At 37.9% G+C, this 6,000-nt stretch overlaps 1 protein-coding gene across 2 annotated transcripts in view; it reads left to right on the top strand.

Moving 5' to 3' along the window:
- The first annotated feature begins 1,408 nt into the window (after positions 1 to 1,408).
- Positions 1,409 to 6,000, top strand: part of znf644b (zinc finger protein 644b) — a 41,703-nt gene continuing 37,111 nt past the window's right edge. For both annotated transcript variants that reach the window (XM_058637409.1, XM_058637408.1), the window contains exon 1: positions 1,409 to 1,513. The gene's annotated coding sequence lies outside the window, so the exon portion shown is untranslated. The remainder of the gene's footprint in view (positions 1,514 to 6,000) is intronic.

The raw sequence follows: 6,000 nt of genomic DNA, 5'->3' as shown, positions 1-6,000 counted from the left end.
AGCCATTAAAATAATTACTTCATGCTCTGAAGACACAAGGCTCGTGTCAGTCGTGATATCTCAAACACACCCTTTAATGTTGCTGTGTGTTTGACTGATGGTGAATCACAACACACATACAGGGAGTGGCTTGGAAATCACTTTAAAGGAAACAAAAGGAACCAAAACCATGATTTAATGAACACTGGTGTGGAGTGGATAAACATGGATGCACAAATGTTTACTGATGTCTTACAGTTTCTCAATATATTATATATTATATTAATGTTTAATGATCTGCATTCCACACATTAAATCATTTAGCAAAAAAAAAGTCTGCCCACTATATCAATATTAAATAGGTTTGTATAAAGCGTAAGTTGTCTGCAGATACTTTCTGTTGATAATAGCGATACATACTCAAATCTTTCTTAGTTGTTTGCTTGCAGTCACACAGGAAACACGACAACTGTGTTTCCAACAACAAACAAACAAACTCTGGGGTTTTCTATAGTCTGAGGTGGATTTAAAGGGAAAGTTCAGGAATTTTGAAGAGCAGTTGTATTAAGATATCAACACTAAGCAGAGCTGACTATGTGTGTTGTGTGTTTGAGACGTTTTCACTCTGTCTTGTTAAACAACCTTTTGGTTTTCAGTCAACAAAAGTGCAGGAGAGTGCACTCCTGCACCAAAGTCCATGGAGGAAATTGGTGTTTCTAGCTCATGGGAATAATATTTAGGAATAGTATATGGGACTAAATACATTATATATTATAATTAGAAATAAATGGATACATTCGGGGAAATTATTTGGTAAGTTTGTGTCCCTAAGTTAAATCAGAAAAAAAAGGGAACATGGACATCATAAATGAACACATTTGAATTTACATGATGTAAAATCACTGATTTTCTCTGTGGACTTTGGTGCATTGTTGATGCATCTTCACATGTAATGTTAGTGAGAGTTTGTCTGTTATTTTATTGACTCATTATTATTACTGCCACCTATTGTTTGGGTGTAGAATTGTATTCGTCTTTCGTCTCTGATGTCGTTTAATAAGCAACTACTGACAGACACTAACAGGACAGAGGCAACCTTTATTTTGTTGTGTACAATTTAATGTAGAAATATAGTTTTGTAAACTAAAAAAAAGGACAAGGGCACTTCAGGGGCCAACCAGACTTCAGCTAGGGCCCCCCTGGACCCGACTCTAGATCCGCCAATGGGACTCGACCTTTAAAATAATATGCTGTGCTAACACACTGGAATCGTCCAGTTTCACTTACAGGGACATTGGCCTGACTTTGTTGCACTGTGTGGTTTTTCTGGGACAAAGTGGGGTGCGGGTGGGGTGCGAGTCTGTGTGACGTCCGCCGTGAACATCCGTCTCTCCTCCTGGACCACAGTGCGACCAACCCACCTGCGTGCTTTTGAAGCAAAATGGCGGCACTGAAGCAGACGGAAGCGCACGAGATGAGACGCGAGGCGGAGTGACGACAAAGTTGTGTGGACACGAGTGGACGTGACTCTGAGGTGAGCGTGTTATCGGTCTGCGGTGCCGTTTGATGTGCGCAGGGATAGAGTGTAGCCAGGCGCGGTCCCGCTTTGAAAACACTGCAGTGACCGTGAACGCACCACAGCACCTGCTTTGTGTTTATTCGCCAAGTTAAACTGTCGTCAGAGACATTTGTGGCGCATTTCATGTGACTGTCGCTCAATGTGTCCAATATGAAGTAACAGTGAACAGCTGGAGCTCTGCGGTGTCCTGATAAATGTTTTATATTTGGACTGGGAGACACAAAGACAACTGCAATTCAATTTGAATGTGATGTTTTAATGTAGAGCGACTTGAATGCACATTCTCTTTCTTGTTCTTACACAGTGTTGCAGTGTTGGTAGTGTAGGTTGTGTTAATATGATTTAGTTCACTTTGTGGCTAAAGCAAACCCTGAAAGTCAGCATACATGTTTAGCATAATCAAAACTTGAATGTTTGTAAGTGTTGTGGTTGGTACTGTTTATTTGTTGTTGTTGCTCCTCTTGTATATTACTTGTTAAAGGGAAAGTTTGCCTTCTAAGAAAACATGGCTGACAGTGGAAACAGAGTAGCCACTTCACAAAAGACTCAATGAGTTAAACTTCTGTTCAGCACAAGTCTATAATAGCTTATGAATGCATTGACTGCTTTAGATTGCCATTTGCCTGCCTTTTGTGTCTCGAAACTGAGGTTTGTAAACCACTCACTCTCCCACACCAAAGTCCATAGATAAAATCAGTGGTTTTCGTGCATGTGGACACAGGAGCTGCTGCTGCATCAAGTTTCTGTCACTGACATAATCTGAGTGAAGGATTCAAACACAGAAGTCACAAAATAACACATTGAACTTAGTGATGGCAGGCAGCAGTAGATCAACAGCTCCTGTGTGCTGTCATGTCAAATGTCAGATAGATTTTCTCAACGGACATTGGTGTGGGGAGCAAACAGTTGAGTTTCTGTTTGGAAAAGGCTGTCCAATGACATTATAGATTTTATCAGGTGAACCTTTTGTTAAATGGTCAAATGTGGCAGTGCTTAGTATGTCTCAGTGCCTCATATAACAACAATTCAGCTATTACTTTTATTGTTACGATGTCTTAATTATTACTCTTATTTGAAACAATTAGTATCAAAATAGTTGATAGTCGATTCATTAAGTAATCGATTAATAATAAATAAATCGATTACTAAATGAATCGACTGTCAACTATTTTGATCATCGATTAATCGGTTTGAAGCTTTTTATCATGATTAAAACAAGATTTTCTGATTGTTTAAGCTTCTTAAATGTGAGTATTTTATAACAAAGAAATCATTAAAAGTGAATCATTTTGGTTTGTGGACAAAACAAAACATCATCATTTCCAGGTTTGACGAACACCATCAACAATCAAGGTTTTCTGATATTTTATGGACCAAACGATCGATTAATCTAAAACATAATCGACAGATTAATCTATTATGAAAATAATCGTTAGTTGCAGCTCTACTCTTATTTGAATGTAGAATTGAATGAAGTAATATTATAATTCCTGACAGAAACTGCAGAAAGTGACATTTCTTTACTCAGACATTGTGTCCTTGATGCACGCAGAAATGTATGTATCATTGATTTTTGACAAAAACAATCCAATTGAAATATATACAAAAACAATCCAGCATTATTTTATAGTTGAAAACAAATGTATGTTCAACTGTGTCTTTGCCTCACGACCATTATTCTTTATAAGCCGTATCATCTCGTTCTTTACAAACTGAATCAACTAACAATTATTTTTTTTATCAAATTAAATCAATGTGAATTTCAATAATTTTCTAGAATAATCACTTAGTTGTTTGGTCTATAAAATGTCCAAAAATGCAGCCCCCCCGATCCATTACATGTGGCCGCCACATCATTGATGTTATTATAAAAAACATGGCCCACAATGTCCGTGTGGTGATAGAATATAATACTAAATATTACACTATTAAATGTGTTACATTTAATAAATTAAGTGTTTTACAGTTGTTATTATTTACCAAATTTAAAATTGTTCTGTCTGTTTTTGATATGAATGGATTTATTTTGCTTCATAATTCCATATCAAAACTAAACACTTTTACTTTGAAATTCTCTGATATGTCATTATGAATGTCTTTATTTTATTATCATGATGGAAACTCATGTTGCCCACCGCCTAACTTTTGACCAGACAAGTTTCAGCCCTGCTCTAAATGATGATGTTTTAAATATTAAAAAAAACTAAAAATACTTTGCAATTCATTTAGTTGTTCATTAACAATCGATTAATTGTTGCAGCCCTATAAATTATACTAAACTGAGTCAACTGGCCAGGGGCAGGATGAATATAATATCAACCACTGAAACAAAACAAGGCTGTTCCCTTTTATTATTTTTTAAACATGTTAATTAGAGTAGATAACGGTAGATAACAAGCAAATGTGGAGACGCTGCTGTGTTTCTGCAGCAGAGCAGCAATTGTGTGTGTGCTGTTGTTATTATTATTACTGAGATATTCTAGAATTAAAGTGTGGACCTTCATAATTGAGTCCGTCGGTCCTTGCAGGGCTTTAAGCATGATCTCACACAGCTACAGGGAGGAGTTAGTGACAGATTATCCGCCTCACACCTTCTACTGCATCACTATACCATCCAGCATAAAGGAGTCAACCGCTCGGCTAAATAAATTGCATGTCTGAGCCATGTTATCCACAAATTGATTATATGTCACTTGACAAGGTCAAACATTTTAACCGAGAAGCGCGAAATCCCTGAACACTCAGCATAGCAAACAGTTGTGTGCTGTGTTTTGGCCTGGCCGGCTGCTTACGCAGCTATAACTGGAGACACCTGGGACTCCTTAAACAGGAGGACTGGCCTGAATTAGAAACTCAGCCGCGGAGCATCTGCAGAGTTGAGATATTTTAGTAATCAGGTGGATCTACCCAAGAACACCGAGGTCTGCAGTTATGCTGCAGAGGTGAGGAAATCAGGGCGGCATGTTTTCATACAATCGCATCACACGTCGTTCCTCCTGGTGATACCAAGCTTTTCACGTTTTAACATTTAAAAGCAAATTACGGTTCCCATTAGAGCAACCCAGCCACAGATTCTTTTCATTATTGTGTTAAACTGTCAGAATATTTCCCAGAGGCCAGGAAGAAGATGATTGTGTAAGAATAAACAAAAGGTAACTGTTACCTGAGATGGAGAAAAGCAGCAAATCCCAAAGCAATTTAAATTGTATAACACATTCTATGCACTGAGGCTAATCCAGCGTGCTTTATATAAGAGCAGCGAAAACGCAGCAGGAAACATGGACATGACAAAAGCACATTGCAACTAACACAATTTAGTTTAAACAGTTTTAGGAATTTAATAAATCTAAAAAAACATGATGTGTCTGCTAGGGCTGGGTATCAATCAAAACATTTCGATACCGGTACCAATACCGATACCTTCACTTCGATACCGGTTCCTAAACAATACTTTTTTTCAATGCCAGTTTTATAAGTTATCAGTTCTAAAAAAGAAAATTACAGTTTACATTATTGTACAAATCCTGAGTTTTTATTTTTCAGCTTTGGCATTTTTACACTCAATGCATTTTTACATGTCAATTGTTAACAAGTGACAGGTCATTTTCACTAAGGATCTCACATAAACTTACAGAGATTTTTTAGAAGTTCTTAAGAAAAATCAACATGTCTTATCATCTCCCTAGTTGACATTAGAACACAAAACATAACAATTATTATAACTCAAAACCATAATCTGGGCTGAGATGACTTAGGCTTAACTGATCAGCAACAGTTTACTCACCTCCACTGTAGAAAAGGGCTGCAAACCTTTAATAAAAAAGTTGTGAGTGTTTCTTCTTCTGCCAGTGTGAACAGATTCACACGGAATGGCGTAGTCCTGCTCCTCACATCAGGGTCAGAGCTTAACATAGCTTTTCATTTAGTTAGGTATATAGCCATAACATAAAGATACACACTAATATCTTAAGTTAGCGTGACATGGATCCCAGTTTAAGCACATATTACGTTGCAGTGACGTTAATTTAAGTTAACAAACATACAACACGTAAACTTACCTGTTGAAATCCCCGACATGAAGCGGAGTCTGGTGGTGATTTTAAGTCGGGTCGCTCTGGCTGTGTAACATCCACAGTAGAGCTGTGGTTGAGAGGAGGTGGATGGCTGCGCTCCGCTCTTCTTACATTCAAATACTGAGCAACTTGTTGAAATGGAGCGACACTTTCAACCTCGGTGGCATTTTTAGCCCCTTCATCCCAACACACAACACAGACACATGAACACGGTCTGTGGGCGTTACAGTGTTGTATTCCACGTGTAACGTTACAGCCACTAACCGGCAGCATCATCAGATCTGGATCATGTGATTAACTCTGTAGGAATCGAAACTTGGGATCAAAACAAGACATGTTTCGATACCGCGTAGTATCGAAGCATTTTGG

Source organism: Solea solea, chromosome 9 (genome assembly GCF_958295425.1).
Source record: "Solea solea chromosome 9, fSolSol10.1, whole genome shotgun sequence".
In the NCBI taxonomy this organism is placed as follows: Eukaryota; Metazoa; Chordata; class Actinopteri; order Pleuronectiformes; family Soleidae; genus Solea; species Solea solea.
The sequence above is the reverse complement of the archived record's forward strand: the minus strand, read 5'-3'. Positions and strand labels throughout refer to the sequence as shown.